Genomic DNA, 14,440 nt, shown 5'->3' on the forward strand with positions numbered 1-14,440 from the left:
CTTAGCACAGTACTTTAAAAAAAACCGTTTTAAACTAGATGGATGAAATATCAATTTTGTCCCAAATTTGTAGATTTCTTTTAAATTTTGAACGAAATCCTTTCACAGGAAATATGTCTATCCGAGTACAGGTGAAAACAATAACTATAAAATGTACAGACTAAAACGATATTAATTTGGTTCACATATTTAATTTTAAATTATATATCTATATCAAATTTTGAATCCGAATTGACTAGGGATAGACCGTCTATTGGTTTGTATTTCCACGTGCGTGTAAATGGTATAAATCTTCACGTTTTAGTTTGTGGCGGATTAAGATGCGCGAGAATAGAACCTGGGATCTTGTGGTTCGCTGTCCAGTAACATGACCATGATACAAAAGCAATTGAACATGCAGCGTATTGCAATTGATCGTGCAGCCATTCAACACTTTTAACAAATCTGAGACAACAGAAGTTATATATCAGCAAATTTTCCTTGAACACAGACAGCAATACAAAGACTTTCTTCCAATTTATACCGATGGGTCAAAATCATCTAATCATGTCTCTTTCGCTGTTGTCTTACCAGATACAGTCATTTCTTTTACACTTCATTCCTTTTGTTCAATTTTTACTGCAGAAATAACTGCGGTTTTATATGCATTAGAAGAAATTTCAGAGAGACAGGGAAACAATTTTATTATTTATACCGACTCTCTAAGTGTGTTACATTCGCTAAAATCATTTTATCTTCATCGTCATAATCATCCTTTGGTTTTCAAAATTCAAGATATTTTTAACAAATGACTTCTCGGGATTTTATTATTTTATTCTGTTGGGTACCCTCTCATGTAGGAATTCTGGGCAATGAAGAGGCAGATAAGGCTGCTAAATTGGCAAGTATTCCAGCGTTCACATCTATTCCTGTAAGCGACTTAAATAAGCACACTAAAATGTTTCTTTATTCCAAATGGCAAGCTCAGTGGGACCTTGAAACTAACAATAAACTACATACTATTAAACCTCATGTACAACCGTGGCCTTCATTACCTAATCGAAAAGCAGACACAGTATTAACCCGTTTACGTATTGGACATACGAGATTCACCCATCGCCACTTGTTACTAGGTGAACAACCACCTCTATGTTCCCAGTGTGACTGTCAAATGTCTTTCCAACATATATTGTCAGAATGTCCAAATTTCAATGCTCAACGTTTGCACTTCTTTCAAAATACGAAAACTCCATTACCTTTCTTACTTGGTAAGACACCACATGTTCAAATTTTTGCATTTTGGAAATCAATAGGTTTTTATCCACATATTTAAGTTTTCTTCATCTCTCTGAAAAGTTTTCATATTGTTTTTATAACTGAAATTTTATATTTTATATTTTAATCCTGAAAAATACAGTTTGGCGTAGCATAGCCAAAATCATGGCTCTTGTGCCAATAAAATCCAGAAATCCGTTAACTGGCGTATATTTTTATATTGTTAACTGGCCAAAACGTATATTTTTATTATTTTTGTCTGTCAGAGAGGACAAAAACGTAATATGACAGAAATATTATATCCCGTTTCCATAACAAAATTATAGATTTTTGCAAAATTCGGAGCGGAAATAGTGGAAGACAAGTCTGCATGTTCTTCTATGTGCATATTAATATAAACTAGAAGGAGTAGTCTCACCGAACATTCTCGCCTGCTTTCTAATAAAGATATTATTATTCGTTTGCTCCCTCATAAAAATATTGACCTAGATTAAGACCATGAATGCCTTACAAGACATTGGTGAACAATAGTTACGAAATATTACTCTTTTTTTTAAAAATTTACTTTTAGATACACTTATTTTAACCGATTGAAACTAACATTTGCCACAGAATGACACTTGTGATCACAAATTTCATAAGTTTGAGTCATCGTGTCTTTGAGTTACCATTTTTACATGACAGACGATCAACCCCTGGACGGATTTAGCTACAAATTTGATGCTTATTCGCATTTCAGATGATAAATCTGAATGCCAAATTTCATCTAACAAGTTTGCTTCATTTTGGAGTTATCTTTTTAATTGTATTTGAACAGACAGATTTCATCTGAATAGATTTCCCTCAAAATTTGGCAGAAATCTGAAAGTTTTGTGTGAAGACCATTTATCAAATTTCATTTGTCTAGCTCAATGCGGTTTCGAGTTATACCGTAAATGTGTTTTTCAAATTCAGGAAAATGTTAAACGTAGAAATTTGTCAAAATCTTAAGTTCGTGGTTTTTTTTTTTTTTTTTTTTTCGGTTTACAATAATTTTTTCATATTTCGTTTATGAGAAAGTAAAAAGCAGCGAAAAGCATGAGAATTTGGTCTCTAGTTTTATGCTGGACATGCTGATCTGAAGTAATTTTTGAACAAACTTGGCGACAATATTAATTTTTAGTTGAGTGGTCTACTTGTGAATTCAATAATTCATAATCGATGAAAACTAAGAAAAAAAAAATGGTTTGCGATTTTGAAATAAAAAGTGCATTTATTTTTAAATATTTTGGAGCCAATTAATCAAAGGGAATATCTAAAAAATAATACTCAGTTTCCTTCTCAACGCTTCAGAACTTCATATAAAACGAATTATGTTTATGTGTGAGAGCAAATAAAGGAAAGAATACATCCGAATTTTACATTAAAATTGTAACAAGACTTCAAACAAGGAAGCATAAAACAAGCATATTAAGAAAATAAACTATTCACTGAACATATTTCTTTTATAAACAAAAAAATCGTAAATTCTGTATTTAAAAAATAGAATATTTAAAAGAGAATGAGGAAAGTTCTTGTTCTTATATTAACACGGGGTCGTTCACAATAATCTCTCTAGATGGCGCTAGGTAGTAAATGACGGGAGGAAAGACGCATGATTAATTTCTACTGAAATGTGACCGTGGGAATATTTCTGACTGATATTGTCTCATAGGTTCGAATAAAAAGTCTTTTTTTCTCTCTCTCTCTCTCTTTCTTTCACTCAGTTTTTATTGTGGGGGAAAAATTCAATAATTTTCAAGCCTCCCTTTTGCTTTCAAATAATTTTGGGAAAACTTTTTGTTTTGTTGTGATAATATGTGTGAATCATTTCAAGACCATTTACTCTTTCAAAAAGCTTGCAATCTTATTTAAAAAAAAAAAAAAAACACCTTAAAATATCTTCTTATAAAGAAATTTGAATTCGGGCAATAGTTTGAAGTGAAAATATTCCAGGAAATGGCGGATTTCTGAATAGGCAATTATGTAATTGTCTAGGGCATAGGTTCCCAAAATGGTCCAGGTGGACCCCCAGGGGTCCATAGAAGACCACACGGGGGTCCACGTAGACGTGAAAAGAAAACAGGGGTTCACACATTGTAAGAGGGGGTCCACGAAAAATTTTCTGGTTTTCATAATAAAGAACAAAAATTTTGACTTGGATTTACCTATCAACGTAGGCAGGTAGCATCATTCACTAGGTAGGTACTCAAAAATATTCGAGACTCAGTTCAAACACAGAATTGAATAGAACAATAGATAATAGTACAAGTGGGGAATAGTGGGAAATTGCGAGAAAATTTTTGATAGCGTTTCCCTCGTCATAACTTGTCAAAAGAAGTTTTAGTGCCGTTACCAACCTGTTAACAAAAAAAGGAGCAGATTGAACATCACAGAACGGGGAGATTTGAGATTACTTCTTACAAAACTGAAGCCAAATATTGATAATTTGTTGTCAATTCATCAAGTACATCTGTCTCATTAAAAGTATGACTATTTTTTATTGTTGATTTACATTTCAGAGTTCATTGCTGATTTTTTTTTTGTCAATTGTTGATTGTTTGTAATGATAAATGTTTATAATTTTGTATAACCACAAGTATTATTTTAATAAATAGGACACAAGAAAATGTGCTACTTTTTTTTCTTCTTAACAGCCCCAATTTAGGGTGATATTTTTTAGGAGTTTTGGGAATACAGTAGAAATGTAGCAGCAAGGGGCCTACCGAAAATAGTAAAACTTTGAAAGTGGTCCACGAGAAAAAAAGTTTGGGAACCTCTAGTCTAGGGCCACTGCACTGATGGACAGTAGAAGAATTTAAAAAGGCTATTAGTCTAGTTGTTTAATAAATAAATATGAAAGCATTATATAAAAAAAATCCTAAGATTCTTAATATTTTTGGATTGTAAAGTATTAGTAGCACTTTAATAATAGTTACGAAATATTGTAAGCGTAATAATTATTAAATTATCAATTAAAATATAAATAATCATTTTTTATAATATATTGGATTATCGATACATTTGATATCATGCCTTACGCTTATTATTCAGATAATTTAATTATATGGAATATGGAATATCCAACCTATATATTATTAAGTCATATTCCATTTGACAGCTCCTGTAAAATAATTTTTAATGCTGTATTTGTTTGAGATGTATTATTTGTTTATAATATCTTTATGATCTGATGATTTTCTTATTTTACATTTGTAGGTAAGAAAAACATTAATTAATATTTATGATTAATTTTCCAAGAAAATTATTGATGTTAGTCATCTTTTTTCCTTGATATAAATATAAAATGAATAAAAAAATTAAGTTCTCATAATTTACTAAAATAAAAATAGACTGAATAACTCATTAAAGTGATGATTAAAAAAAATGTGAAACAGAATTGGCCAGTTGTTAAAAAAGGAGCCTCATAAAGGGCTTGACTTTCAGTAATTGATTTTAAACTAGAAATGCTAGGCAATTCCTAGAAACCGCTTGCCCGATGGGGAAAGAGATAGAGACTGATTATTTTTTAAACAATTATTATTATCCTAGATATTAAATAAATAAATTTGTTGTTGCTTATGACACTTCACAAGCCCGCCGGCAGATCTGTAAGCGACTTAAGCCGAGTGAGCGCATCTTGTTTTTTCAGTAGCGCCAACTAACGGGGAAGACGAGCTACCCTTATGACAGGACGCTAACAAATAAATTTGTAAAAAAAATAATACAAATGCAAGGATCTAAGAATTCGAATTCTATGAATTATATAAAAATAGTACCGAGACTTTTCAAATATAATTAATCAGGTACCATTTTGTTTCATTCCGTTCAGCAGTATTTAATATTCAGAAACATATGGTTAAATAATACAAGCGTGAATACCATTCTATTCATAATGAATAAATAGAATGAAATACATTTTTACAAAGTTACTGAAATAAAAAATAACTCACCGAATGTAACTACGTTAAAAAGTGGATTTCCTTGCCAAATTTTGAATTTATTTTTAATTCAATATTTTTTATTTTTAAACAGGTTTTTGTATATAAACCGCTTTAATTTTGTTTGTAGATCTACATTTGTGAATTATATTGATTTGATATATATTGATATATATATATATATCAAATATTGATTGATTGACTATATTGATTTTTATATTTGTATTTACATACGTTCTAACACTATTTTACATCTTTGGATGCTCTTTTATCAATTTCTAATCTTTGGCAGAATTTTCTTACGGAAAATCCTCACAAATTAAAATTTAATGCATATTTTTTTGGTCAAATTTGGTCTAATAATTTCTCAACATGTTCTGCAATTCCTAGCTGATAGGAATAAGTAATCTATTCATTTAGAAATATTTTATAGTTGTTTTAATGCTTCAAAATGTGAAAAAGAATTGAAAATTCCGTGTTATCGATCAGTCGAACTCCATCATTCAGACACGCAAAAATTGAAATTTATTTTTCAGATCAGGTACTAGATTATTTTTTAAGCTATTTTCAAAATTTTCAGCAAATCATGTAATAAACCTTTAAACTAGAAGATTTTTGCTTTATATCTCTTTTTAATCAAAAAAGGCAATTTTTTCTAAATTTTTTTAAAAAAAACTTTTGTCCCTTAACTGATATATTTTGGTTTCAAAAATTCAAAAATATCACTATTTTAGAGCACTTCTTAAAAGTTTCATCCCAAACGTAGGCATATATATACCTTATGGATTTGTTAAATAAATTAAAAATGGGTGGAAATATGAAACAAAACTAATTGAAAGAAATAGAGGATCTCATAACGGCATTGGACCGCAATTTGTCACAGCATCGCGCAAGTTAAATCTAATTATCTTCAACAGAGTAGCAATATGGGAAAGAATTGCTCTGGTTTTCTGACTATAATTCAGAACTCAGCTCTCGTGTAGTCTAAAAATGAGAAGTAAACTAAGTCAATAATTTTTTTAGTATAAAAATAATAAATAATAAATCAATTTGTGTAAAATAAAGCAGCAATTTCTATAAAATACTTTTTAACGTTGTAGTTTTTAATATAAGTCTGTATATAAAGTGGGAGATAATTTCTAAGGAAACATTTTTGTTGTTTAAAATCTTTATTACTTTATTATTCACATTTAACCTGATTTAAATTTTCCTCATAAAAAAAACGGTTTCTTCTTTAAAAATTTACTGCCCATTTTAAGAAATAAGATTTTTTTTTTCATTCAGTGGAAAAATTTAAAACAAAATGGACAAGTACTTCTTTAACTAATCCGAGACTTCTGTCCTTGGAAACAATGACAACATAAGCTTGCAAATGCTATCATAGTTGATGTTAAAAAGAATTATGATATGGAATGAGAATTATTCGGTAAAATTAAGTAATTATATTCTATGCACGTTAAAAATTGAGAAGGAAAACACAATTAATTAACATGCTTGTCACAGTTAATCCTCCTAAGTTTTACAATAAACTATTAGCTTAAAGTATAAAAAAAGGGATTATAAGGACATTTTATTTAAAGTCGGAACAAATAATAAAAAAGGCAAGGATCTATCCATTTAATAATAGAATTTCTAAGACTTAATTCGTATGGTTTTATTTTGCTTTATTTGGATGTAAATTTGTAGATTAAATTAAAGAATTTTATGATTAAATTAAAATATTAATGGCAGTGTGCTACTGTAACTAAATCGGATTAGAATGAAAAAAGTTACTTGATTAGACTTTGTTTTCCAAAATGCGAATTTCTGTTATTAAAACATGCTCACAATTTGAAATTGATTTGTTATAAAAAAGAATATGAATTTCAAAAAGGAAAAAAAAAAAAAAAAAAAAAGTATGACAGTTTACGAAAAGTTTACGAAAGTGCGTATGAAATACACATTTCCCTCCTCCCGTTTGGATGGGGGGTGGGATTTAAAGGAAAGTAGAAGAGGGGGGAAAATAAATCGAAATATTTTTAAAAATTTACTTCAGGAGATTATAATATGGCTTGGATGATATGCGTGTCCAATGATCTCTTTTATTTATTTATTCACTGCTCGTTTTCTGTTTTGTTCTGAAGAGCAGATGTCCAAGTCGAATTTCGAATTCGCGCCAAATTTAAAAAAGAAATCGTCTGCTAGAGAACATGATTGTTATAGAATGCTACCGGATAATAAATATAAATTCGTCCGGGAAAATGGCAACGAAAATATTGGAAAAATTACGGCTTTGCGTTTGCTAAATTTAAATCTTTTCATTATGTAATCTACAATCAATCAATTTGCTCTATGAAAATATTAAGGCTTTTTGTTAAGATGGATTACGCTAACCTTGATTTAGAAGTCGATGAATTTAAAAGAAGGTAGGATTTTTAATTATTTGATTTTAATTTATTTGCTTATTTACTTCAACATTTTATTCAGATGTTCAAATTAAGAATAAGCATCAGTCTTATTATATCTCATCATTTTAAGAACACAGATTATAGATACACTTAAATCGTCTACTCGCGGTATATCAACAAAAAAGAATCGACCACCAGATTAACAAATAGTATATTATCTGACAGTGTAAAAATAATTCATGGTAAATAGAAATTCCATAAATTAAAAAATTTGGATGCAAGGTGTGTTTGAATTTTTAAAACCATTATTCAAAATAGAAAAAGCATTACTTTTTTATGATATACTGGAATGTTAATTATTTATACAAATGTTTACGTTATTTTACACTTGATAAGTCCTGTAAAATTATAATTTTTAATATTATATTTGTTTGAAATTTATTTTGTTTATTATGAATTATCATAAAAATAAAATGCCTTTATTTGTAAGTATGAAAAAGCATTAGCAAATAATTATGGTATTTTTGAAAGATTTTTTTTTTATTTCAGCTATTTTTCTATTAATTTCGAGATAAATTCCACTTCCCATTATATACTGTTCAAATATTTAAAAAAGGGACCTCATAATATGCTTAGTCTCAAGTCACAAATTACATAAATCCGGCATTGATTCCATATCTGTTTTTGAAAAATTGTAATTTTTATTTTTGAATTTATGCAACTATTGTTTCAAGCTGTGTGTTTTTTTTCTTTTGACTGATGGCAATCTGCAAGAAGTGCAATTTCGAGGAACGGAACCTTTACGCCATTTTTTTACGCCAGCAAAATTTAGTGCTTTTTCTGTGATAACTTCCAAAAGTATTGTTACAAAACAAAAACTAGTTTTTACGTCTTCTTAAAGTTCAAAAAATTATTTTTTCTACCTTACTAATTATTTGGAGTATAAATTTGTTTCTATTTTCAATTAATTTTTATAAAAAAATATGTTTTAAGCATACTCTATACAAAAATATATTTTGTTGTTGAAGTGAAACTAAAATCGCTTTCATTTTTGGAACTAATATTTAATTCTTGCTCTTTTCCATTCTTGATGACCAAGGTTCGGCTTATTTTTCCATGATGAGTCTGCTTCAATATAAGACATGGTTTTAATATTTTTTTTTTTTTTTTTTTTGAAATTTCGCTGTACTTTAATTAAGGTTCAGTTTCAGAATTAGTAGTGAAATTTTTTCAATTGCACTTGTTTTTAAACAGTGTAGCTCTTTTCTATGATATAGTTAAATATATAAAAACATAGAAAAAATAAGGGAAATACATAGCGCAAAGAACAAAAAAGTGTAAAGCTTCTAAAATGGTATGTGTAATGTGTTTATCAAAATTCGAAGAACATTTTGTTGAAGAAGCCATTAAGATTTAGTGACACATTATTGTTTCATTGCCAGCATTAACCTCGACCGAGCAAATGGATGTAAAGGCGACAAGTTTACTATAATAAAAGACGGATACATAGAATTAATTCAGATTTAAAAATTTCTTCTTTTTGAGTTTATCAATAAATATTCAATTTTTAAAAATTATTCTAGTTAAATTTTTAAAAAATAGGTTTTACACAATTTTAAAAACGGTTCTAGTAATTTTATTTTCGTTTAATAGCAGTTTAAAACAATTAAAAGTTTAATTAGAAATATTATTGTTGCTTAGTTACCTCCTGGATACGTGTGAGCATAACTCATCTTCACAACTTTTAAAAATGAGTTGACCCCCCCCCCCCATCCCCAGTAAAAAAAGTACTGACAAGGAAACTGGAACAGCTCTTAATTCAAGAAACCCAAGAAAAAAAAAACATTAATTCTGTATTCGTATAATTCCAAGACAGTCTAATTTACCTTTTTAAAACTGATTTAAAAAATTCGCAGTTAGCGTGCTCCAAAAACGTGACGGAAAAAAGCACGTACAAGTTTCCAAGTAAACCTCAATTAAGCTCTTAAATAACTGAATACAATAGAATAAGCTCATCCCCAACTAAAATGTGCACAAAAAACTAATTTTTGTACCTAAAGACAGACAGACAACTTTCTTTAAAAGTACTCAAATTAAGATTTGGAGTAATTATATTAAGACTATCTTTTCTACCCATCTGACTATTTAGAAAATTTCAAGACTTCCTGGGTCACGGATCACAGTTAATTCTAGGTCTTTTCAAAAGTTTAAGAAATTTCGAAGTAATCATCATAGAGGAAGCGTTGGCGAAAAACGCATCAAATGAATTCTGCATTGTTATCATTATTATTTCAGTGTCTTTTTTTTAAAAAAAATATTTTTTCCCTTTTTTTTCTGCATACAGAAGTGACTTTAATGAAGGATGATGCTCTCTCTATTGTGGACAAAAGCGAGTTTCGTTATATTCGGAGCTATTACCTCTAGAAAGAAAAATTGAGGTCATATCGTTTTCATAATTTAATTGCCATTTTATGAAAACTTTATAGTAAACAAAAAATTCATTTAAAAAAGAAAAAAGAAGATTTATTTAAAGATGTATTTCGTTCAATTAAATTTATATAAATACATACTTTTAATTGATATGCATGATTTTTGAAAGAATTGCTTGAAACAAAAATCCACACGATGGAAAATTTATAGTTATACCCCCCCCCCCCTCTTTGAATTTAATAGCATAATTATATTGGATTTAAAATTAACGAGTGGTTTTATGTGTTTAAGAAGACATTTTAATTATTCCTTAGAAGGATATTTCATCGTAAAAAGTGCTTTGTCGAAACTTTCTCTCTTTAATATCCATTTTAAGGAAACTTTACTGTAAATGAAAAATGCATTCTTTATAGAAATAAAAAAATATATATATTTAAACAAACATATAGAATTTCGCTTAAATTTAAATGATTATAAACTTTTACTTGACATAGATGATTTTTGAAAGAATTGCCAGAAGCAAAAATCCACGTGAGGGAAAAATTATGGTAATAGAGCCCTCCTTGAATTTAACAGCCATAATTATATTGAATTTCACATTAGCTAATAGCTTTACGTGTTTAAGAAGAGATTTTAATTACTTCTAAGAAGGATATTTCTACATAAAAAGTGCTTTGATTTAGTTATAACTATCTGAAATGGTTTTCGAAACTTTCTCTTATATTCCCTAATGAAATGCTACAATTCTCTCTTCCCTCCCACGAATAAATTTTATGGAACCTAGGAAGGCCATGAAAACACGAGTGCTCAATTTTTTATTTCCAAGTTCCCACACATGAGTGTTTTGTGCTCCCTAGTGTGGTAAATAAAACCGCGAATGTAGTTTGGACATCTTTTTTCGACTTATTGAAACCAAGATTCAACAAAGAACTAAGATTTCAAAAAAAGATCACATACTGAATTCCATTTATATATGTTGAGTTAAGTTTTTGAGCTATCTTGTTTACATGCATATGAATGTATAGATCAGCCGACAATTAACTTATGATGGATATGGTTCAAATTTGATTCGTATTTATACTTTACATGTTAAATCTGTATACAAAATTTTAACCCTTTATGTTTTCTTCTTATAGTCTTCAATTGTTCTCAGACAGATAAAGAAATTTTCTCTGTCTGTATTTTATTCAAAATTTTATAGACATTTGCAAATTTTGTTTAAAGATCATATACCAAATTTCATCCGATCAGCTGAAAGCAATTTTGAATTTTCGTACTCACACATAAATAGAGAAACATAATTCCAGAAATATGTTTTACAAACTCTGGAAAATCTGAAATGTAGAGATTTTTTCAAAATATGTTCGAATTTTTTTGATGATTATAATAATTTCTGTTTATATACTAGAAAGAAAGAAAAAAATAATTTTGGAAAACGGAAAAACTTTATAGACATAGATAAACAAGAATTTGAAAGAGTTGTGCATAATTCAAAATTATCACGAAATTAAAAAAAAAAATAATCTTTTTACAGATGCATTTTTTTGCTAAAGATTATTGATGATTAAATAATTTGAAATTAAAATAAATAATATCTATTTTAACTTTAATTATTTAGAAGGCGTTTTTCATCGCATTAAAGTGTGGAATAAAATAATTCTTATTACTTAATGCTTTTTCTTAAAAATTATCTTTTTTAAAAGTATTCCTTTTTACTGAAGATTATTGATGATTAAATAATTTGAAATTAAAATAAATAATATCCATTTTAACTTTAATTATTTAGAAGAGGTTTTTCATCGCATTAAAGTGTGGAATAAAATAATTCTTATTACTTAATATTTTTTCTTAAAAATTATCTTTTATAAGTATTCTTTTTTACTGAAGATCATTTGAAATTAAAATAAATAATATCCATTTTAACTTTAATTATTTAGAAGGCGTTTTTAATCGCATTAAAGTGTGGAATAAAATAATTCTTATTACTTAATGCTTTTTCTTAAAAATTATCTTTTTTAAATGTATTCCTTTTTACTAAAGATTATTGATGATTAAATAATTTGAAATTAAAATAAATAATATCTATTTTAACTTTAATTATTTAGAAGGCGTTTTTCATCGCATTAAAGTGTGGAATAAAATAATTCTTCTTACTTAATGCTTTTTCTTAAAAATTATCTTTTTTAAAAGTATTCCTTTTTACTGAAGATTATTGATGATTAAATAATTTGAAATTAAAATAAATAATATCCATTTTAACTTTAATTATTTAGAAGAGGTTTTTCATCGCATTAAAGTGTGGAATAAAATAATTCTTATTACTTAATATTTTTTCTTAAAAATTATCTTTTATAAGTATTCTTTTTTACTGAAGATCATTTGAAATTAAAATAAATAATATCCATTTTAACTTTAATTATTTAGAAGGCGTTTTTAATCGCATTAAAGTGTGGAATAAAATAATTCTTATTACTTAATGCTTTTTCTTAAAAATTATCTTTTTTAAAAGTATTCCTTTTTACTGAAGATTATTGATGATTAAATAATTTGAAATTAAAATAAATAATATCCATTTTAACTTTAATCATTTAGAAGAGGTTTTTCATCGCATTAAAGTGTGGAATAAAATAATTCTTATTACTTAATATTTTTTCTTAAAAATTATCTTTTATAAGTATTTTTTTTTACTGAAGATCATTTGAAATTAAAATAAATAATATCCATTTTAACTTTAATTATTTAGAAGGCGTTTTTAATCGCATTAAAGTGTGGAATAAAATAATTCTTATTACTTAATGCTTTTTCTTAAAAATTATCTTTTTTAAAAGTATTCCTTTTTACTGAAGATTATTGATGATTAAATAATTTGAAATTAAAATAAATAATATCCATTTTAACTTTAATTATTTAGAAGAGGTTTTTCATCGCATTAAAGTGTGGAATAAAATAATTCTTATTACTTAATATTTTTTCTTAAAAATTATCTTTTATAAGTATTCTTTTTTACTGAAGATCATTTGAAATTAAAATAAATAATATCCATTTTAACTTTAATTATTTAGAAGGCGTTTTTAATCGCATTAAAGTGTGGAATAAAATAATTCTTATTACTTAATGCTTTTTCTTAAAAATTATCTTTTTTAAAAGTATTCCTTTTTACTGAAGATTATTGATGATTAAATAATTTGAAATTAAAATAAATAATATCCATTTTAACTTTAATTATTTAGAAGAGGTTTTTCATCGCATTAAAGTGTGGAATAAAATAATTCTTATTACTTAATATTTTTTCTTAAAAATTATCTTTTATAAGTATTCTTTTTTACTGAAGATCATTTGAAATTAAAATAAATAATATCCATTTTAACTTTAATTATTTAGAAGGCGTTTTTAATCGCATTAAAGTGTGGAATAAAATAATTCTTATTACTTAATGCTTTTTCTTAAAAATTATCTTTTTTAAATGTATTCCTTTTTACTAAAGATTATTGATGATTAAATAATTTGAAATTAAAATAAATAATATCTATTTTAACTTTAATTATTTAGAAGGCGTTTTTCATCGCATTAAAGTGTGGAATAAAATAATTCTTCTTACTTAATGCTTTTTCTTAAAAATTATCTTTTTTAAAAGTATTCCTTTTTACTGAAGATTATTGATGATTAAATAATTTGAAATTAAAATAAATAATATCCATTTTAACTTTAATTATTTAGAAGAGGTTTTTCATCGCATTAAAGTGTGGAATAAAATAATTCTTATTACTTAATATTTTTTCTTAAAAATTATCTTTTATAAGTATTCTTTTTTACTGAAGATCATTTGAAATTAAAATAAATAATATCCATTTTAACTTTAATTATTTAGAAGGCGTTTTTAATCGCATTAAAGTGTGGAATAAAATAATTCTTATTACTTAATGCTTTTTCTTAAAAATTATCTTTTTTAAAAGTATTCCTTTTTACTGAAGATTATTGATGATTAAATAATTTGAAATTAAAATAAATAATATCCATTTTAACTTTAATCATTTAGAAGAGGTTTTTCATCGCATTAAAGTGTGGAATAAAATAATTCTTATTACTTAATATTTTTTCTTAAAAATTATCTTTTATAAGTATTCTTTTTTACTGAAGATCATTTGAAATTAAAATAAATAATATCCATTTTAACTTTAATTATTTAGAAGGCGTTTTTAATCGCATTAAAGTGTGGAATAAAATAATTCTTATTACTTAATGCTTTTTCTTAAAAATTATCTTTTTTAAAAGTATTCCTTTTTACTGAAGATTATTGATGATTAAATAATTTGAAATTAAAATAAATAATATCCATTTTAACTTTAATTATTTAGAAGAGGTTTTTCATCGCATTAAAGTGTGGAATAAAATAATTCTTATTACTTAATA

This window comes from Argiope bruennichi, chromosome 3, assembly GCF_947563725.1.
Source record: "Argiope bruennichi chromosome 3, qqArgBrue1.1, whole genome shotgun sequence".
Classification (NCBI taxonomy): domain Eukaryota; kingdom Metazoa; phylum Arthropoda; class Arachnida; order Araneae; family Araneidae; genus Argiope; species Argiope bruennichi.